The sequence below is a fragment of the Heterocephalus glaber genome, unplaced genomic scaffold, assembly GCF_053883595.1.
Source record: "Heterocephalus glaber isolate CG9 unplaced genomic scaffold, H.glaber_assembly_v1.0 deba00000122, whole genome shotgun sequence".
Lineage (NCBI taxonomy): Eukaryota > Metazoa > Chordata > Mammalia > Rodentia > Bathyergidae > Heterocephalus > Heterocephalus glaber.
In genome coordinates this window covers 40,677,954-40,701,876 of record NW_028258138.1, presented here as the reverse complement: position 1 = coordinate 40,701,876, position 23,923 = coordinate 40,677,954, and positions in this window count along the sequence as shown.

Below are 23,923 nucleotides of genomic sequence, written 5' to 3'. Positions count from 1 at the left end.
ATATATTTTACTAATGCAAGGTAACTTTCCACTTAACCATTAAGTATCCTTGAAACAATGAAAAGATACTTCATTTTTTCAAATGCAACTCTTTCCACATGAAGTTACAAGTACTTCTTTAGTATTTTAATTGGAACAAAATGCTAAGCCAATTATGAAAGTTTCCAAGCAGCCATTTTGAACAAACTTCAGAAGGAAAATAAAACAAACCTTCTTTACAGGGTTAAAGTAGCCAGGCTATTTTTTTAAATTTTGTATTTGTGGATACATGCTGATACATGTTCTTGAAACTGCACCTGTTTTTCATAAATCATAATATTCTAAATTTCTTGAAAAGTAAATATTTCTTGAGATTTTGGTGCCTGGTGTTCTTGCAATGGTGTAATTCTCACCTTCTGCCCAGAATTCTGCCAAGATCTTTCAGTCTTGGAATTTGGAATTATTTAGAATTTGAAATTTGGACCATTATATAACTAAAGGACTATTGACATCTCTCAAAGTATGCACAAGCCATGACAAGCATTTGGTAAGTTACCAACATATCTAATCTGTAAAATAATGTAATATAAATAAGATGTGTCATTCAGATTTATTGTCAAGCTCTAATAGCTTACATTCAAATATATATAAAAACATTCTAGATTTGATCTGAACAGAAGAGTCATGTGTACTTTATATGTTGAAATTTTGTCACTCACCTGAAGTGCAATGTATTGTTATTGTCAGAATTAAGTGCAGAAATAATCAATGACAGTAAAAGCTGATTAACTGCTCAAAAATACTAAGAAATTTCTAATGGTTAATAAAAAAAATATATTTGCAGTTAAATTGATATAAGGAGAGAATATATTATTAGATAACATTATCAAAACCACTTTAGTTCAGAGACAAGAAAACAATATAAAATATAACCTACAGTTTCCACCACCTCCAAAAAGAACCTTCCTGGGACCAAGATATTAACATACAGAGCTTTCAGGAACACTTCTCCAAACCACTACAAAGTAGATTTACAGAACTGTACAACCACCACTACAAACTAATTTTAGGAAAATGTTATCACCTCACAAGAAACCTGTATCCATTAAGAGATATACTCCAGCCCTTTGCCATAGTCCTAGGCAACCACTAATCTAAGAGTGGATGGACTTGACAATTCTGGCCATTTCATATAATGGAATGCTACTATATGGATTCATCTGTTATTGGATTCTTTCACCTTGTATAGAGGTTTTAGGTACATCCATGCTGTACAATCTATCAGTGCTTCATTCTTTATATTGTAAAAATATTTTATTGATTGATAGATTATAGTTTACTCATCTATTTATCAGTTATTGGGCATTTGACTTTACGTTTTCTCCCCCAACAAACATTTGTGTAAAATTCTTGTATAGACATACATTTTCATTTCATTTGAGTATATACCTAAGAGTAATACATATGAGATACATTAATTATACAGTTAATATTTTCAGAAACTGCTATACTGTCTTACAAAATGGCTGTTTCACTGTAAATCCCCAACAGCAGTGTATTGATAGTTAAAATTTCTCTGAATCTTCATCCAACATTTATTATCTGAGATTTTATTTTAGCCATCCAAGTGAGTAGGAACTGGTTTTTATTTTTATATCTTTTTTAAGAAAATGTCTATTCAGGTCCTTTTGTCCAATTTTAATTGTATTATTCATCACATTAATACTGAGTTCTAATAGTTCCTTATAAATTGTCAAATACATTATTTTCAAGTACATCTTCCCATTCTATAAGTTTTTCTCTTACTTTTTTTTTTTTTTTTTTTTGGTACTGGGGATTGAACTCAGGGCCTTGTACTTGTGAGGCAGGTGGTGGAACAACTGAGCTAAATCACCAGCCCTTTTACTTTCTTAATTGTATTATTTCCAATAGAATATTTATGAAATTCAACTCGTGCATTTTTTTCTTCTGTCACTGATACTTCCAGTGTAATTGGAAGAAAGTATTGCCTGACCCAATGACACAAAGATTTACTTTTCTATTTTCTTCTAAGAATTTTTAAAGTTTTTAAATTTTTCATTTAGATTTATGGTCTATTTTGAATTATTTCTTCTTCATTGATGTGAGAGGACTCTGACATAATTCTATTGCATGCAAACATCCAGTTATCCCATAATCATTGATTGAAAGACTATTCTTTCCCTTACTGAAGTGCTTTGGCATCCTTGTCAAAAACAAATTCATCAAAATGTGTAGATATACATCTACACTCAATTCTACCAATGATGGGTGTGTTTATCCTTATGCTGATGTCACACTGTCTTGAGTACTGCCACTTTGTAGTAAGTTTTAAAATAATAGGTGAGTCCTTAATCTTAGTTATTGTTATTCAAAATTGTTTGGCCTTTTCTGACTCTCTAACATTTACATAGAAATTTTTAGATTGGCTTATCAATTTTTCAAACAATTAGTGAGAATTTTGATAAATGATTGTGTTGTATGCATGTATCATGTAATGAATATTATAATTACATTGAATATGTGAATCAATTTGTGGGATAATATATTAAAAATATTGTCTTCTAGTACATTTATATGTGTTGGATGTGACACAACTCCATTATTTAGGACTTCTTTAATTTCTTTCAGTTATGTTTTCTCAGTTCTTAGATCTTATGCTACTTTTGTTAAATTTATTCCAAAGTATTTTATTTTTTCAGTATTATACATAGAATTGTTTTCTTAATTTTATCTTCAGATTATACATTAGAGTTATAAATACAATTGATTTTTGTGTATTGATCTACCATTCTGTAACTTTGCTGGGCTAATTTATTAATTCTAATGGTTTTATTTTTAGTGTATTCCTTAATATGATTTATTTAAAAGGGCAAGTCATATCCAAATAAGAATATTTTACTTCTTTCCAATTTTGGCTGCCTTTTTTTCTTTCTCTGCCTAATTTCCCTGGCCAGAACCACAAGCACAATGTTCACTGATATAATAAACAGTATTTTGAAATAAAGACAATTCACACATGAAAGAGTCCGAAATTCTGTATCTTCTGAAAAAAAAAAAATAATAATAGTGGACTTAACAGAAGGTAAATGGGACATAATCTTTCCTCCTGGCTAAGTCCCCACTATTCTTTATTGTATGTTTGGTCAGTTTCACTAACCAGCTCCCTTCATGATCCTACAATCATTTGATTTTGCAAATTCTACATTATAAATATTAACATTTTGTCTTACTTATTTATATTAAACACAGTATGTACTTATATTTGATGCACAAAATATTACAAATGAATGAAAAACTGAACTGAATTTTTACATCTCAGCTTAAGAAGTCTTGATTTTATTAACTGCAGCCTCCTTAACAAGCAAACCCAATTATAATTCCACATTTTGTATTCTATTATACATGTCTTATCATACTTGTAAATTAATGTCAGTCTGTTATGATAGTTTTCACTAGTATCTCTCTTTATTTATATTATTAGCAAATGTCATTGTTTAAATACTTCTTTTATTTTAAAGTTGAAACAGTGGAATGAAGTAGATTGTGGGTGAAGTACTCTTCATGAGAAAGAAAGGAGGGGTTTTTCATTCATCAAATGAACCAACTCCAAAGTTTGAGTAAATTGCCCCATCTTATCTGAAAAAAAGTAAAGGATGATAGGAAGGACATGTTCAAAGTGAGGTGGTCTGAAACTGTACAAGCACTAAAAGAAAATATAGAGGAAATGCTTCATGACATATGTATGAATAAGCATATTATTGTATAAAAATTCAAAGGCAAAAGCAACAAATATATAAATAGATGAATGATATTACATCAAATTTTTAAAATCTGAATAGTAAAGGAAACCATAACAGAGTGATAGACATCTACAGTGTAGGAGAAGAGAGAATATCATAAGATATGCATCTGACAAAAGGATTAATGCTCAGAATTAACAGAGAACTCTATAGCAGAAAAATTTTAAAATTGGCAAGAACATAGATTTCACAAACAGAGACATACAAATGGCCAACAGGTATTCAAACAAATGATCACCATCACTAATCAAGGAGCTGCAAATCAAAACCATAATGAAATATTTGTTCACCCTAATTAGAATGGCTATTATAAAAAAAAATTGCTGGTATACAAGTGAAGAAATTAGAACTTTTAAACATTGTTGGCTACAATGTAAATTAGTGCAACCATAATGGAAAACAACAGGAAGTTTCTAGAAAAAAAAAGAACTACTGAGTACTGGTCTAAAGGAAATGATATAAGTATGCAGAAGAAATATCTGCATTTGCATATGTATTGCATCATTCACAATAGCCAAGATGAATCAGTTTAAGTGTCCATCAGCAGATGAATGGAGAAAGAAAATGGTATATATACACACAAAATATTGCTCAGATATAAAGAAGAATAAAATTCTGCAATTTTCAATAAAGTGAATAAAACTAGAGATCATTATATTAAATGAAATAAACTGGATGCAAAAAGACAGATAGCACATCTTCTATAATGTGTAGAAGATAAAATAAGTCAACTTGAATGTAGAATAGTGATTACTAGATGTTAGGCAAGGGAGAGGGGATGAATAATAAAAGGAAATTAAAAAACAGGTACCAAAACAGCTCTCAGCACAGAGGAGGCCTCCAGGTTGGCGTGCCATGGCTCCCAGCCAGGAGGAGGCTTCTGGGTAGGTGTGTCACAGCTCCCAGCCTGAAGGAGGCTTCTGGGTAGGCGTGCCACAGCTCCCAGCACAGATAAGACTTCCAGGTCAACATGCCACAGTTCCAAGCCATGGCTCCCAGCCCAGAGGAGGCTTCTGGGTAGGTGTGCTGTGGCTCCCAGCCAAGAGGAGGCTTCCAGATAGGAGTGTCACAGCTCCCAGCACAAAGGACGTGAGCCACTCAGGTGCCAGGAACATCACCCCCTCCACTGCCCATGGTTGAAAAGAGAAGACACATAAACAAGCATCAGAAACAGGCTTCCAGATCACCTACAGCAGCCCCAAAAGGAAACGAGATGGAACACTCTGATACTTAACCACCTGGACTCCCTGAACTAACAACAAAAGAAGATTTGGAAAAAATGAAATCAGAAATAATTTCTCACATAACAGCAAAGATTGTGTCCATAGTGCGAGACACAGTTAATGAATCTAGAGAGGATACAGATAAAAAAAAATAGAGGAGCTGAGGAACATGATGGAATCTCAACATAGTAAACAAATGGAAACCATAAAACAGATGCAAACAGATTTCCTGGAGATTAAAAAATCTATTGAAAGTCTGTGCAGCAGAATGAGCCAATGTGAAGACAGAATTTCAGATATAGAAGGTAAGATTGCAATTAGTGACCAGGAAAAGAAAAACTTCTTTAAAAATGTAAGGGACCATGAGAAATCAATCCAGCACTTGCTAGGCGATGCAAAGGAGAATAACATAAAGCTGGCTGGAGTCAATGAAGAAACAGGAGAGAGTGCAGATGGCATTAAAAATCTGTTCACAGAAGTGATAGCAGAAAACTTCCCAAGCACAGGTAAAGAATTTGACATACAGATAAGTGAGGCATATAGGACTCCAACTAGCCTTGATCAAAAAAAAATCAACACATAGGCATATAATTGTTAAGATTCCAAAAACTCAAGAGAAGAACAAAATTCTACAAGCAGTTAGAGAAAAGAAACAAATCATGTACAAAGGAAAGCCCATCAGAATCACAGCAGACTTCTCAATGCAAACCCTGAAGGCAAAAAGAGCTTGGAGTGATGTGTTTCAAGCCTTAAAGGAAAACAACCACCAACCCATATTGATGTACCCTGCAAAACAAAATCTTTCAAAACTGATGGTGAAATAAGATACTTTCATGACAAAGAGCACCTTAGGAACTTCATGAATACCAAATAGCACTCCAAAAAATTTTAGGCAAAATCCTAGAAAAAGATAATGAGGATAACATTTCCAGGAAGCCCAACAGAATAAATCCACCAAGCATGACAAGAAATTAAAAGCAAAGTGGGAGGATCAAACAAAAAGAAAAAGTAATGACAATGATAACTCAATACATATCAGTTATAATCATCAATGTTAATGGTCTCACCTCACCAATCAAAAGAAATAGACTGGCAGAATGTGTCAAGAAGCAAGATATGACAATATGCTGCATACAAGAAACACACTTAATTCAAAAAGAAACTCATAGATTGAAAGTTAAAGGGTGGAAAACAATACTCCATGTGATGGGAAACCAAAAAAAAGCAGGAGTAGCTATCCTCTTTGCAGACCAAGTGGATTTTAAACCCACACTGATTAAGAGACACTCAGAAGGACACTACATCCTTGTAAAGGGAAGAATCCAAGAGGAAGAGATAACAATCATAAATATCTATGCACCGAACACTAGTGCACCCAACTATATAAAACAAATACTAATGGACATGAAAAACCATATAAGCACTAATACAATAATAGTGGGGGACCTCAATACCCCATTGTTACAAGTGGATATATCAACTAGACAAAAAACAAGCAACGAAATACTAGAACTCAATCAAAATCTTGAAAATGCACTTAACACATGTTTACAAAGTGCTTCACCCCACAAAATCAGAATATACATTCTTTTCAGGTGCACAAGGGTCATTCTCCAAAATAGACAACATACTCACTCATAGAACATATTTAGGTAAGTGCAAAGGAAATGAAGTTATCCACTGTATATTATCAGACCATAGTGCGATGAAATTGGAGATCAATACCAAAAGAAACTGCAAAAACTTCATAAACACATGGAAATTGAACAACACACTTCTGAATAACCAATGGGTCACAAAGGAAAATAAAGAAGAAATCAGACAATTTCTTCAAATAAATGGCAATGACAATACAACATATTGGAATCTATAGGACACAATGAAAGCAGTCTTACGAGGGAAATTCATAGCAGTCAATACTCATATTAGGAAAGCAGAGCAAGTCCAATTAAACAACCTGATGCTGAATCTTAAGATTCTAGAAAGAGAAGAGCAGGACAAATGCAAAGCCCATGCAAGGGAGGAAATTATAAAGATCAGGGCAGAAATCAATGCAATAGAGATGAAGAAAACAATACAAAAAATCAATGAAGCCAAGAGTTGGTTCTTTGAAAGAATAAACAAAATTGACAAAACCTTAGGGAACCTTATCAGAAAAAGGAAAGAAAAGGCCCAAATCCATGCAATTAGGTATGAAAAGGATGAAATTACAACAGACACAGCGGAAATCTGGAGGATCATCAATACCTACTTTGAGAACATATATGCCAATAAGATGGACAACACAGAAGAAATGGACAGATTCCTACACATGTATGAATTACCAAAGTTGAATGAAGACCTAAAAATTCTAAACAACCCAATATCAATCAATGAAATTGAAAATGTAATTAAAAACTTATCAACTAAGAAAAGCTTGGGTCCTCATGGCTTCACCACTGAATGCTCCAAGACATTTAGAGAGGAGCTACTGCCACTACTATTTAAAATCCTCAATACAATTGAAAGGGAAGCAATACTCCTGAATTCATTCCTGGAAGCAAGCATCACCCTGATCCCCAAAGCAGAGAAAGACCCAGCCAAAAAAGAGAAATATAGGCAAATCTTGCTACTGAACATAGATATAAAAATCCTTAATAAGATACTGGCAAATAGAATGCAGAAGATCATCAAGAAGATTATATACATTGACCAAGTGGGATTCATCCCAGAGAGGCAGGAATGGTTCAACATACACAAATCAATCAATGTAATACACTATATCAATAGAGCCAGGGACAAAAACCATATGATCATCACAATAGATGCAGAAAAAGCGTTCCACAAAATCCAACACACATTTATGATAAAAACCCTACAATAAATAGGAATAGATGGTCTCTAACTCAATCTGATAAAAGCCATCTATGAAAACCAACAGCCAATATCATACTAAATGGTCAAAAACTGAAATCCTTCACACTGAACTCAGGAATAAGACAAGGATGTCCACTATCACTACTCCTGTTCAATATACTTTCAGAAACATTAGTCACAGCAATTAGACAAGAGAAAGAAATAAAAGGAACAAAGATAGGAAATGAAGAAGTCAAATTGTCATTATTTGAAGATGACATGATACTCTATATCAAAGACCCCAAGACCTCCACAAAATTCTTCTAGACTCAATAACCAAATTCAGTAAAGTACCTGGATACAAAGTCAACACACAATAACCAGCAGCTGTGCTCTACATGAACAACAGACTCACTGAGAGAGAAATAGGGCAAATAATTCCTTTCACAATAGAATCCAAATAACTGAAATACCTAGGAATCAACCTAACAAAAGAAATCAAAGACCTATTCTAAAAACCATAGCACTTTGAGAAAAGAGATTGAAGGGGATATCAGAAAATGGAAAGACATCCCTTGCTCCTGGGTAGGAAGGATCAACATAGTGAAAATGGCCAAACTTTCAAAATTGCTATATAGATTCAATGCAATCCCAATTGAAATCCCAGGAGCATACTTCATGGACCTTGAGAAAACAACCCAAAAATTCATTTGGAATAAGAAGAGACCCAGAATAGCAAAAGCAATTCTAGGTAACAGAGACATGGCAGGGGGTATTACAACCCCCAACTTGAAACTATACTACAAAGCTACTGTGATAAAAACAGCATAGTACTGTCAAAGAAAAAGACCTGAGGACCAGTGGAACAGATTAGAAGATGCAGAAACAATTCCAGACACACTCAGCCACCTCATCTTGGACAAAGGAGCCAAGCACTCTCACTAGAGGAAAGATAGCCTCTTTAATAAATTGTGCTGGAGAAATTGGGTTTCAACTTGCCAGACACTAAAACTAGATCTAAATCTCTCACCACGCACTAAACTAAAATCCAAATGGATTAAAGTTCTAAATATTGAAACAGAAATACTTAATCGGCTGGAACAGAGGTTAGGTAGAAGTCTTGAAGACACTGGGGTAGGAAAAGACTTTATGAACAAAACCTCAGTTGCCCTTGAACTAGCACGCACAAAAAGTCAACAAGTGGGATCTCTTCTTACTAAAAAGCTTCTCCACAGCAAGAAAACCACCAGCAGTGTGAAGAGACAATCCACAATGTGGGAAAAAATTTTCACCAGTGGTTCCTCAGACAAAGGCCTACTATCTCCAATCTCTAAAGAACTTAAAAAAATCAGACCTCCCAAATTTAAAGACCCAGTCCAAAGATGGGCATCTGAAATGAACAAACGTTTCTCACACAAAGAAGTAGAAATGGCAAATAAACATATGAAAAAATGTTAAACATCACTGGTCATTTGAGAGATCCAAATGAAAACAACGCTGAGATTCCTCCTCACCCCAGAAAGAATGGCTGCTATCATGAAATAAACCAATAACAAATGCTGGTGGGGCTGTGGGGAAAGAGGAACCCTGCTCCACTGCTGGTGGGAGTGTAGACTGGTGCAAGCACTGTGGAAATCAGTATGGAGATACCTCAAAGAACTAGGACTGGAAGTCCCATTTGACCCTGCTATTCCACTGCTTGGGATCTTCCCCAAAGAATTAAAAGAATCATACCACAGTGATATATGTGCACCCATGTTCATAGCAGCACAGTTTGTGATAGCTAAAACTTGGGAACATCCCTAATGCCCATCAACTGGAGACTGGTTCAAGAAAATGTGGTTTTGGGCCGGGGATTTAGCTCAGTGGTTCCGGCACTTACAAAGCTAGTGCAAGGACCGGAGTTTGATCCCTGGTACCAAAGGAAAAAAAAAAAAAAGAAAATGTTGTTTTTTTATAAAATGGAGTACTACTCAGCCATCAAAAATGAGAAATTAGAGACATTTATTGCTAAATGGATGCACATTGAGCCAATACTCTTAAGTGAAATAAATAGGACACACATGTCTAAATACCAAATAGTTTCTTTAGTGTGAGAAACTGAGTGTAAATAAGGACTAAAAGGTATAATAGATAATGTGAAATAGGAAGAAAAGGGACAAAGGGAAAGGGGAAGTGGGAGGGGTAGGGGAAAGCAAAGAAGGGAATGGAATTAATATGAGAAAATGAAAAAAAGGAAACAAAGTCTTTGTAAATAGGGAGGGATGGGGTTGAAGGGAGCACAGGGGAAGGGAGAAAAAATAAGAACCAAGAGATTATGTAAAGGTGCATATCTCCAATGATGAATGTCATTATATTGTACTCCTAAAATGTACCCATAAAAGGATATACAAAAAAAAATGAATGAAAACAGGTACCAATATAGTTAAGTAGAAGAAATAAGTTTTACTGTTTTGCAGTCTAGTATGATTAACTATAGTTCACAATAACCTATTATATATTTTAAAAAGACTTGGAAAAGAGTAGATTGAGGTGACACATATAAAGAAATGATAAGCAAAAGAAAATACTAATTTGTTCTGATCCGTGCATGCTGTACAGTGTTGAAATATTGTACTGAACCCTATTAATATGTACAGATAATACATGTTCATTAAAAAATATCAACTGTAATCTCCGCATGCTAGGAGGCTGAAGCAGGGGGATTTCAAGTTCAATCCCAGTCTAAACAATTTAACAATTTATAAGATCCTATCTAAAAATAAAAAATGAGAAAAAGGATTGGGGATATACCCCACTGCAAAGGCCCTGAGTTCAATTCCCAGTACTGCTAAAAAGAAAAAAGTCTTTAAAAATGAAAAAGAAATGTATATATGACAGAATACTATTCAGCTACCCAAAAGGATGAAATATTGTCATTTGGAACTACATCGATCAAACTCAAGGATATTATTTTAAGTAAAATAAAGCAGGTAAAGAAAATGAAGTATTACATGATCTCATTCATTTCTGGAATCTAAAATCTGTAGAAAAACAGAGTAGATGGTAGTTAGCAGAGGCTGGTGAGGGCAGGTGTGGAGGATGATTATAAATAGATTAACTACTTTGATACCTATAAGATTAGAACCACCAGCAGGGACTGATGCACACAGATGTGTATCCCAGACAGGAGCAGAAGTACGTAGGGGGTGGTATCACATAATACTTGTTTGTAGGCACTAGGAAGGTCTCACATGGATGCCTCTCTTCTCTCTGAAGGTTAGTCAGCTTGGTTCAAAGTTGCAGTTAGATAAGAGTGAGTTCTGGCATTCTGATACACAGTAGAGTGACTATAGTTGATAATATTATACTATATGTTTCAAAATAACTAAAAGTAACTTTAATGTTTTTACCACAAATAAATGATAAATATTTGAGACAAGTTATAAATAATACTTTAATTTAATAATTGCAAAGTGTATGTTCCTAGGAAAGCATCACATGGCATCTCCTAAATATGTCCAATTTGTGTCAATTAAAAACAAAATAAAAATTTCAAATAAATAGAGGTGCTGATGACTAGCCAGTTCCCAGTAAAGTACAATTTATACCATTGCCACAATTATAGAATAGATTTGTAGTTAATTTTAAAACAATTACAATCAGGAGTACTCATACTAGCTCTCACCCTGATTCTCATTCATAAAAATAAGCCTCTCCCTCTCTGGAGTAACTGTTGTACTAGATCTCAGGAAAGGGATCTCTTCATTCTGGCTGCTAGGACCAAACTTAAAATTCTGGACCAGGGAATCCAAATGATGATAGAGAAAATGTATTTACCCTGGAAGGGTATATCTCACTTGCTGGCTTCTCCCTTCTCTATTTGTTTCCTGGCCACCATGAAGTGAGTAGCTTTCCTCTTCCAGACCCTCCCACCACATGCTTTTTCTGATGGCTTACAATGGACTGAATCCACTGAAACTGTGAGCCAAATAAACCTTTCCTCCTTTAAATTGCAGGTATTGGGTGTTTTGTCCCAGTGACAGTTATATAAAATTTGCAAAGAAGCATTACCCGTGGTTCCCCCAAACACCACCTTAGATAATGGTGAATCTAGACTGAAGCACCTCACCACACACAGACTTTGCTCTTGACCCAGGTGACTGAAGTCACCTGGCTGGGAGGGTGAAAGGGTGAAAAGCACTAGTAGGACTCATCAGCAGTACTTGGGTAGAGATGGGCAAGACAAGAACCAGTGAAAGCTATACCTGTCAGACTAGCAAGATGTTATTTATTTATTTATTTATTTATTTATTTATTTATTTTATTTATAGCAGTGTACTATTTTAAACAAGTGAAGAAAATCACCAAAATATGAAACTTACATGCAGAAAAAAAAAAAGGAGAAAATTTTAGGAAATTAAAACAATCCCATGGTCACTAGAAAATGTCTCCCTCTGTTTGGGTTTTTTTTCTTATTAAGTACTTATAATTTTTTATTTTTTTGGAAAAAGAAAGCTTTTTCTCCACCTACCTAAGCAAGTAGGGTTGGCATTACCCAACTTATCCCTACTGTTTTGCTAAGAGGTAGATAAAAACAAAGGGAGCCTGTGCTACTATTAGAAGATCCATTAGAGGAGCCGGGGATTTAGCTCAGTGGTTCCACTGCTTCACAAGCACAAGGTTCCAAATTCGATCCCTAGTACCAAAAAAAAGAAGATCCATTAGAGGATGGGGAGCGGCTGACATCCCTCGGACAATAAAGATGGCCCAAGCCAATCCAGAGGCTGCAGCCATATACTCTCTCAACAAAGAATCTCATTTTACCTTGTCTTTTCTAAAGTCAGCTTCCACTTCAAAACTAAAAAGGGGACACAGTGGGGACAAAATGTGTCAATAAAACCCCGCTGAAATGTCTTGGCTCTGCTTTTCCTGACTTTGGGCTTGACTAGTAGGTTCTGAGCCCCCAATCTTACCTCTAAACAGTCCCCTGTGTAGAAGCCAAGAGGCCATCTTTTTTCTTCCCATCTGATCCATCAAAGTTATAGCAGCTGAGAGTCAAAAGCTGGAGGGAAATAGATGCAACATTGGGAAGAAAGGCAAAGAGACATAATGACCAGTCTTCCCAAACCAAATGATGGTGGGAAATACAGTCAGAACTTCCTATTCCCTACCAAAAAACTTTTTGTGATAAAATTATCAACTCCTCCTCCTGACTGGGATTATGTATCAGTCCCTACCCTTGGTTTCTTTCTCATTGTACAGACTCAAGTATTTTGCCCATTTATAGCATCTTTCACCTATGGTGACTCAAAACACATGCTCCTGGGAAAATTCTACTAATTCATTTAAGAAAAGGAAATTCTTTGCCCTATCAGTCCAAATTAAACCATATTAAAACAGAAATAAAGGTGCCTTTTAAATTGTGCCCTAAGTTAGCTCATAGACCATCTCTACATTGATGAGGACTTTTCTTTGGCTTTCCTGCAATTGCTGTGTTGTTTTCCTTCAACTAATATTCAAAAAACAAGCAATAGAGCTATATGATGTGTACATCAAAGCCACTAGGATCTCCCCACAAACACTTCCCAGAGGTGGGGGGACAGAAGAGATTACAATCCCTGATTGAGAGATAGGAAGAAAGACTGACCAGCTTCTCTCTTGGATCAGGAAGATTCACAAGGTCCCTCCAGGGCTCAGAGGTGAGTCCAGAGCCCTGCTAGCTCTCAGTTTGGCAGAGGCTGTATCTCTCCAAGTTAGGAGAAAAAAGGCACTGCTGAAGAACTACTAGATTCCTATCCTCACTAACTTTTTTAATTATCTGAATAGAATCTTGCTGGTGAGACTACAAATGAATACTGTATTGTTTCCTTAAGTAATCTACTGTGGCAATCCTCATATTGTCTTTGCTATCCTGTTACCCAAACATGTGCTTAAAATTATTGTTTCATTCCTCTGGGACAGGACAAATTGTTCATGGTAGATTAGATAGTTAAAGCACATTTGTTTTACCTGAGTTACATCTTTATGGAAACTTTCCCAGGATTGAATTTGCAAGAATCCATGACTGGCATTTATCATAGTTATTAAACATAATGAAATCCAAACCAATACAAGTTCATCTAGTCTATCAACCTCAAGGGCTCCATTTCATATTCTGAAAGTCCAGGTTGTGAATACTGCTTTTAGCTGAAACTCTATTACTGTTAGTTAGAGTCTCCTGTTAAGGGAAATCAGTTTAGTTCATTTCAAATGCATTTTAAGTTCTATTGGTCAGTTTCACTTAAAAATCTCTTCAAAACTAGCTTTTAAAGTAAATCATTAAAGATTTTACTTTTAAGAAAATAAAATGTTTGATGTTATATTTAATAAAATTATTGTCATTCTAAAACATATTATTAAAGAATTACACTTTGTTATTTAGGCATAATTCTATAAAGGAATGGAAACCCAAAGATTTGAGCCAGGCTAATGTTAGATATACTCTAAAGCACTATTTGTAACAGCAGCACTATTGACATTTGGGGCTGAATAATTTTTTGTTGTAAGGGATTTTCCTGTGTGAGCTGAGAGTATTGTGAAAATGGGGCTGGAAATCACAAATTTAAAAGGCAAAAATTCAGACATTTTTAAACTTGTATCATTCTGACAACAGTGTGAAAGGTGAACTGGAGAAAAAAAAATTATTTTTGTGTGTGCTGCTTACCTTCTTAAAAGATTCTATCCAGGAGTTTTTTACAATGGCCTCAGACATTGAAGATTAGAATTTTAAAAGCATCTAAACTGATGTCATTTCTCATTTTTACATATAACTGAACAAAAATTGCTGTATGGCCAAGGTCTATGAATGAAGATTAAGAATCTGAAGATGATACTAACAGATAACAGTTTTTAAACTTTTTTTCATATGCCAGTCACTAATTCTAAAAATGCTGCCCTCATGTAGCAAATTGCAAAATGTTCATAAATTATACCCATTTTTGAATGTCCCTTGTAATGAGAATTTCCAATCCCCCTAACAAGGACAGAATCTATCTCTGTATTTTCTTTACTCAAAGAAAACAGCAAACATGAGTAAGCAGTAGCTTAAAAATTAACTTCCTCTCTTCTCTTATTAGTACATGTTTGTGGTACATAATGATCACATGCATCATGGATAATATGTATGTAACACATGATCTTGAACAAGGCAAAACTTGATCTCTTTAACTGCCTTGAGATCATCATATAAAGAAGATTGGGCTATTGTGTTGGAAGATGAGAGGCATGGTACCATCAAAAGAGATGACATTAAGCCATCAGACAAACATGAATGCCAGTTCCCTAGATTACTAGCCTGCTAACCACCAAACATGTAAATAATAATGTCCCAAACTATCCATCCTAGGCAAGCTTCTTCAGATCAGAAAAACTTCCTAGCCAACCCACAGAATTAAGATAGATAATAAATGTTCATTGTGTTAGGAAACAGAGTTTTAGGTAGCTTTTATGGATGAGAAGCTTATTGATAAACCTAGGATACCAATACTGTATTAGTCAGAATTCCATCACTGTAATAAAATATGTGAGATTATTATCTTGAAAAGAGGAAAGGTTTATTTTGTTCCCAGTTTTAGGGGTTTCAGTCCATGATCATGGCTTTATTGTTTTAGTCCAGTTTCAAGGCAGCATTTCATGGTGGGACTGGATAGAAGAGAAAATTCCATTAAAATCCAGGAAGCAAAAGAGGAAGAAGGAATACATGTTCTACAATCCCCTTCAAGTGCACACCATAAATGATCTAAAACCCTAGGACTCACAATGTAAAAGTTCAGTCACCACCCAATAGCACCACCCTTGGGACCAAATCTTTAACATATGGACTTTTGGAACATTTCAGTTCTAAACTATAGCAGATACTGATATTATTGCTATTTTAGGTAGGAGATGAGACATATTAAAGTTGAGTAACTTGCCCCTGATTACAGAGTGAAAAAATGATAGAGACAAAGATTTAAACCCAGACCCTCCACTGATCCATATCTTTTCATATTCATTCTGCTTGGCTATAACAGTGTAGTGTCTTGTCAATTCAGGGAAATAAGATTTTACTATTACAGTATTTTAAAAGAGAATACAAGTGAGGAAGACATATGAGAATATGAAATCCTGGGAGAAAAAAATTTACCAGATTCGTAATCAATGAATATGAAGTTAAAGACAAGAATGACAATGTATTATAGTGATTGCCAAAAATAGTAACTCACAGTCCATCAGTCAACCACAAGACTGAATGTTCTGCAGGGGCTTCTACATGGTCAGCATGGAAGTTCACACATCCATTATGTATGATATTGTAATTTGGCATGGATTCATTTACTATAAACCTCTATGAAGTGTAATAAAAATGCCTCACAGGATTCTAGGTCAATGTGCCACAGCTCCTAGTGCAGAGTAAGAGGCTTGCAGGCCAACCTACCACCACTCCCAGTACAGAGGAGGTGAGCAACACAGGGGTCAACAGCACCCGCCCCATACTCCCCTGTCAATATGAGAAGACATATAAACAAGTCTGAGAACCAGACTTCCAGATCACCTACAGGAACCCAAAAGGAAAATGAGATGGAACATTCTGAAACTCAATAATCTGGACTCCCTCAACAAATAACAAAAGAGGATCTGGAAAAAATGAAATTAGAAATAATGTCTCACAACAGCAGAGACTATGCCCATAGTGCAAGACATGATTAATAAATCTAGAGAGGACACAGATTAAAAAAAATAGAGAAGCTGAGGAACATGATGGAATGCCAACATAGGAAACAAATGGAATCCATAAAACAGATGCAAACATTTCCAGGAGAATAAAAACTCCATTGAAAGTCTATGCAGCAGAATGAGCCAATGTGAGGACAGAATTTCAGATATAGAAGATAAGATTGCAATTAGTGACCAGGAAAAGAAAAATTGCTTCAGAATTATAAGGAAACATGAGAAATCAATCCAGCAGCTGCTAGACAATGCAAAGAAGAATAGCTTAAGACTGATTGGAGTCAAAGAAGAAACAGGAGGGAGTGCAGATGACATAAAAAAACTCTTCGCAGAAGTGATGGCAGAAAGCTTCTGGAGCAGGGGAAAAGGACTTGACATACAGATAAGTGAGGCATATAGGACTCCAAATAGACTTGATCAAAAAAAATCTACACATAGGCATATAATTATTAAGATTCCAGAAACTCAGCAGAAGAACAAAATTCTACAAACAGTGAGAGAAAAGAAACAAATCACATACAAAGGGAAGCCCATAAGAATCACAACGGCCTTCTCAACACAAACACTCAAGTCAAGAAAAGGTTGGCGTGATGTATTTCAAGCCCTAAAGGAAAACAACCTCCAACCCGGATTGATGTACCCTGCAAAACAATCTTTCAAAATTGATGGTGAAAGAAGATACTTTTGTGACAAAGACCACCTTAGGAATTTCATGAATACCAAACCAGCACTCCAGAAAATTTTGGACAATATCCTCAGAAAAGACAATGAGGATTACAACCCCAGGAAGCCAAGCAGAATGAATCCACAGGCCACGACAAGAAATTAAAAGCAAAGGGGGAGAATCCAATAAAAAGAAAAGGTCATGACAATGATAAGTTAATACATATCAGTTACAACCATCAATGTTAATGGGCTCAGTTCAATAAAAAGAAATGGACTGGAAGAATAGATCAAGAAGCAAGATCCAACAATATGCTGCACACAAGAAAAACACTTAATTCAAAAAGAAACTCATAGACTGAAAGTTAAAGGGTGGAAAACAATACTCCATACAACAGGAACCCGAAAAAAAATCAGGAATAGTTATCCTCTTTGCAGATCAAGTGGATTTCAAACCAACACTGATTAAGAGAGACAAAGCAAGACACTGGATCCTTGTAAAGGAAACAATCCAAGAGGAAGAGATGACAATCATAGTGCTCACTTCAGCAGCACATATGCTAAAAAAGAGATTACAATCATAAATATCTATGCACCAAACACTAGTGTGCCCAACTATATAAAACAAACACTAATGGACATGAAAAATCATATAAGCACAAATACAATAGTAATGGGGGACCTCAATACCCCATTGTCACAAATAGATAGATCAACTAGACAAAAAATAAGTAATGAAATATTAGAACTCAATTGAACTGTTGACCAAATGAACTTAACACACGTTTACAGAGTGTTCCACCCCACAAAATCAGAATACACATTCTTGTCAGCTGCACACAGGTCATTCTCCAAAATAGACCACATACCCACTCATAGAATGTGTCTAAGTAAGTGCAAAGGAATTGAAGTTATCCCCTGTATATTATCAGACCATAGTGCATACAAATTGGAGATCAATACCAAAAGAAACTGCAAAAATTTCATAAACACATGGAAATTGAACAACACACTTCTGAATATCCAATGGGTCACAGAAGAAATTAAAGAACTCAGACAGTTCCTTCAATTAAATGACAATGACAATATAACTTATAGGAATCTATGGGACACAATGAAAGCAGTCTTACAAGGGAAATTCATAGCAGTGAATACACATATTAGGAAAACAGAGCGAGCCCAGTTAAACAACCTGATGCTGAATCTCAAGATTCTAGAAAGAGAAGAGCAGGACAAACCCAAAGCCCATAGAAAAGAGGAAATTATAAAGATCAGGGCAGAAAAAAATGCAATGAAGACAAAGAAAACAATATAAAAAATCAATGAAGCCAAGAGTTGGTTCTTCAACACAATAAGAAATTGACAAACCCTTAGCCAACCTTATCAGAAAAAGGAAGGAAAAGGCCCAAATCTATGCAATTAGGAATGAAAAGGATGAAATTACAATAGACCTAGCAGAAATCCAGAGGATCATCAATACCTACTTCTAGAACCTGTATGCCAATAAGATGGAAAACACAGAAGAAATGGACAGATTCCTAGACAAGTATGAATTACCTAAGTTGAATGAAGACCTAAAAATTCTAAACAACCCAATATCAACCAATGATATTGAAAAAGGAATTAAAAACTTACCAACTAAGAAAAGCTTGGGTCCTGATGGCTTCACCATTGAATTTTACAGGACATTTAGAGAGGAGCTACTGCCACTACTATTTAAAATCTTCAATGCAATTGAAAGGGAAGCAATACTCCCACAATCATTCCTGGAAGCCAGCATCATCTTGATCCCCAAAGCAGAGAAAGACCCAACTGAAAAGGAGAACTATAGGTCAATCTCACTAATGAACATACATGCAAAAATCCTTAATAAGATAATGGCAAATAGAATGCAGAAGATCATCAAGAAGATCATACACCCTGACCAAGTGGGATTCGTCCCAGTGATGCAGGGATAGTACAACATACGCAAGTCAATAAATGTAATACACTCTATCAATAGAGTCAAGGACAAAAACCATATGATCATCTCCATAGATGCAGAAAAAGCATTTGACAATATCCAACACACATTTATGATAAAAACCATGCAAAAAATTGCAATAGACAGTCTCTACCTCAATCTGATAAAAGCCATGTATGAAAAACCAACAGCCAATATCATTCTAAATGGTCAAAATCTGAAATCCTTCACACTGAAATCAGGAACAAGACAAGGATGTCCACTATCACCACTCCTGTTCATTATAGTTTCAGGAACACTAACCATGGCAATTATACAAGAGAAAGAAATAAAAAGAATAAAAATAGGAAATGAAGAAGTCAAATTTTCATTATTTGCATATGACATGATAGTCTATATAGAAGACCCCAAGAACTCCATAAAAAGTCTTCTAGACTTCATCACCAAATTCAGTAAAGTAGCTGGATACAAAGTCAACACAAAAAAATCAATAGCTTTCCTCTACATGAATAACAGATTCACTGAGAGATAAATAGGGCAAACAATTCCTTTCACAATAGCATCCATAAAACTGAAATACCTAGGAATCAACCTAACAAAAGAAATCAAAGACCTCTTCTCTAAAAACTATAGCACTCTGAAAAGAGAGATTGAAGATGATATCAGAAAATGGAAAGACATCCCTTGCATGTGGGCTGGAAGAATCAACATGGTGAAAATGGCCATACTTCCAAAACTTCTATATAGATTCAATGCAATCCCAATCGAAATCCCAGGAGCATTCTTCATGGACCTTGAGAAAAAAATCCAAAAATTCATTTGGAACAAGAAGAGACTCAGAATAGCAAAAGCAATTCTAGGTAACAGAGACATGGCAGGGGGTATCACAACCCCTAACTTGAAACTATACTACAAAGCTACTGTGATAAAAACAGCATGGTACTGGCAAAGAAACAGACCTGAGGACCAGTGAAACAGATTAGAAGATGCAGAAACACCTCTAGGCACACCCAGCCACCTCCTCTTTGACAAAGGAGCCAAACACCCTCACTGGAGGAAAGATAGCCTCTTTAATAAATGGTGCTGGAGAAATTGGGTTTCAACTTGCCAAAAACTAAAACTAGACCTATATCTCTCTCCATGAACTAAACTAAAATCCAAATGGATTAAAGATCTAAATATTAAAACAGAAACCCTATGGCTGGAAAAGATTTTAGGAAGAACTCTTGAAGACATTGGTGTAAGAAAAGATTTTATGAACAAAACCTCAGTTGCCCATGACCTAGCACAAGAAATCAACAAGTGGGATCTTTTCTTACTACAAAGCTTCTGTGCAGCAAGAGAAACCACCAACAGTATGAAGAGACAATCCACAATGTGGGAAAAAAAATTTTCACCAGTGGTCCCTCAAACAAAGGTCTACTATCTCAAATCTATACAGAGCTTAAAAAAATCAGACCTCCCAAATTTAAAGACCCAATCCAAAGATGGGCATCTGAAATGAACAGACATTTTTCACACAAAGAAGTAGAAATGGCAAATAAACATATGAAAAAATGTTAAACATCACTGGTCATTTGAGAGATCCAAATGAAAACAACGCTGAGATTCCACCTCACCCCAGAAAGAATGGCTGCTATCATGAAATCAACCAATAACAAATGCTGGTGGGGCTGTGGGGAAAGAGGAACCCTGCTCCACTGCTGGTGGGAGTGTAGACTGGTGCAAGCACTGTGGAAATCAGTATGGAGATACCTCAAAGAACTAGGACTGTGGGCTGGGGATTTAGCTCAGTGGTTCCACCGCTGGCCTTGCAAGCAGGAAGTCCCAAGTTTGATCCCTGGTACCAAAAAAAAAGAACAAGGACTGGAAGTCCCATTTGACCCTGCTATTCCACTGCTGGGGATCTTCCCCAAAGAATTAAAAGAATCCTACCATAGCGATATATGTGCACCTATGTTCATAGCAGCACAGTTTATAATAGCTAAAACTTGGAAACAACCCAAATGCCCATCAACTCGAGACTGGATGAAGAAAATGTGTTTTTATAATAAAATAGAGTACTACTCAGCCATCAAAAATGAGAAATTAGAGACATTTTTCGCTAAATGGATGCACATTGAGGTGATACTCTTAAGTGAAATAAATAGGACACACATGTGTAAATACTGAATAGTTTCTCTAGTGTGAGAAACTTAAAGTGTAAATGACTCAAAGTTATAATAGAAAATGTGAAATAGAAGAAAAGGGTCAAAGGGGAAGGGATATGGGAAAGGAAAGAAGGGAATGACATTAATATGAAAAAAGGAAAAAAAGGAAAGAAAGTCTCTATAAATTGGGAGGGATGGAGGGGGTTGAAGGGAGGGCAGGAGAAGGGGAAAAAAATAAGATCCAAGAGAGACTATGTAAAGGTGCAAATTTCCAATAATGAATGTCATTATATTGTATTCCTAAAATATACCAATAAGAGGATATACAGTTTTAAAAAATGCCTCGCAGTTCTTCATATTTACTCTTCCTTTCTTAGTGGCTAGTAAGAGGGTTTTATTTCTATGCCATGGTCTGTGGCACAAAATGTTTGAGACCCACAGCAACCAAGCATACAGCAAAATTTCTCCCATAGCAACCCAACCTATTGGAGCAGGATGCAAGAAGTTTCATGATAATTTAAAAAGATAGCAGTGGGAATCTAATAAAACATAGGGCCCACGTAGAATGCAGAGCTATCTGTAAAGGTAAAAAGGAGCAAATTTTGATTTATTGAGCCGTAATTCCATTGAGGGTTTCTGGTGACTCTAGCTTCACACTTGTGGTTATAGTATTCCCTAAACTCCTCAATGGAATGATTTCCTGCAATGCACAGCTGCCTCTTATTTATTTTATTAACTTTACATAAAAACCATGGGAGCACAGTTTTTATGATATTTGACTATGATCAGCCTTTCATTTTCAAGTTTGGCCTAGAAAAGGGGAAAAACTTAAAATACAATGAAATAATATTCAAAAACTAAAACTTTCAAAGAATGATAAGTAGAAAGACTTTTGCTTGGGCTATAAATTTTTTTAAATTTCCTTAGATTTAATATACAATAATTGATTATACTATTTTAAAACAGATCAAAATACATTTATACCATGGAAGTACCTTGTGGAATAGGCAAATAACTAATCTGAAAGACAGGAAAATTACTGACCTTCTTGGTTATGGCCTTATTATTAACGAGTAAGATCATTTAGTTTGTTGTATAATCTATTATGTCCCATTATTATTTTTTGTTTCAAGTGTCCAGATTCCATCTAAAAAGATCTTTCATAGTAATCATCATTACCCAAAAGCATCATTGCAGAGACTGCTATGTTTAAAGTATAAGCTATTAGAATCTGATGCCATATTCTAGAGCTAAAACAGAGCAATGAAATGAAAAAAAATCAGTGTATTGCAAAGAAAAATTTGTTAGAAACATGTAACTATTCACTAATGATACTTTTTACAGTTTTTATAAATTTATAGATTAGCCTGTTTTAATAAATTCCTAAAGAAACTCTCTTGAATAAGTGTTTTGACCATTCATTATAAATGTAAAATACTAAGTGAAAATAAAGCACAATTTAGTGTTAATATCATGGTACTACATTTTCTTACTCAGCCAAACAAGGGCATGATCAGAAATTCCTCAAAAAGCCTAATGTACCGACTTTACAGCTCTTCAATTATGTCAACATTTATTAGTAAAATAGAAATCACAAATCTTCCTTAAGGAAATGATCCCAGATGTCTGCAATTAATATTTCTCAGCCTCACAGAAGATACTATAACTTAATTCCTAATGTCTTTACTTTCAAGGACTAAAAACTCACAAAGTATGTCATTAGAAACAGCAATGGCTAACCAGAGTTTTGCTGTAATATATTTTTGTTAGCTGAAACTAATTGGAGCCAAATGAGTAGAACGATATTGTAAGGGCATGTAGAGAAATCCTGGATCTTTAGGAACTGAAATAAATGAGGGTAATCAGCAGTGTATGCAGGTTACATTGCATTCAATTAATATAAATAAGATATCGGTCACCTGCAAAGTGTTACAGATCATGATGTGTTCTGGGACAGCAGATGTTATACAATAGTGGGTAAATACAAACAACATGCTACACTGAACCACACCGAATAAAAGGGAATCAGAAAACCAGGAGCTCAAATGGGAGTCTGCAAATTTTTCTGGTGCAATTTTACAGAGTGTGGTCTGGTCTAGATTTTTTATTTCTGTGGGTTGGCTAGGAAGAGATAGGCTGCAGAGAGGTTCCCTTTTCAAAGACCAAAAAATGTAACTGAGTGAAATAATACTACCACTGTATTGGTCTATTTACATTGGAATTATGACTTGTTCTTTCATGTTAAATATTCTGATTTAGAGATGCCAACCCTGCTATCATTAGTAAATATATATATGATGTATGGTATGTATGTATTTTATATACATATACATATATATATATAGTATAAAGTATATAGTATATGGTATGTATGATGTTTTCCAAAAGTGGCTGAAGTAGAATAATGTCATTTCCAACAAGTTCCTATTATAGTGATAAAAGGCATTGTATTCTCATATTCAGCCCCAACTCTGTGACTTCTTCTGTTGCCATGATTGAGTGTCAGCCTCTCTGGGTTTCAGTTTACTCCCCTAAAGATGAGGGACTGGTTTGGATAAC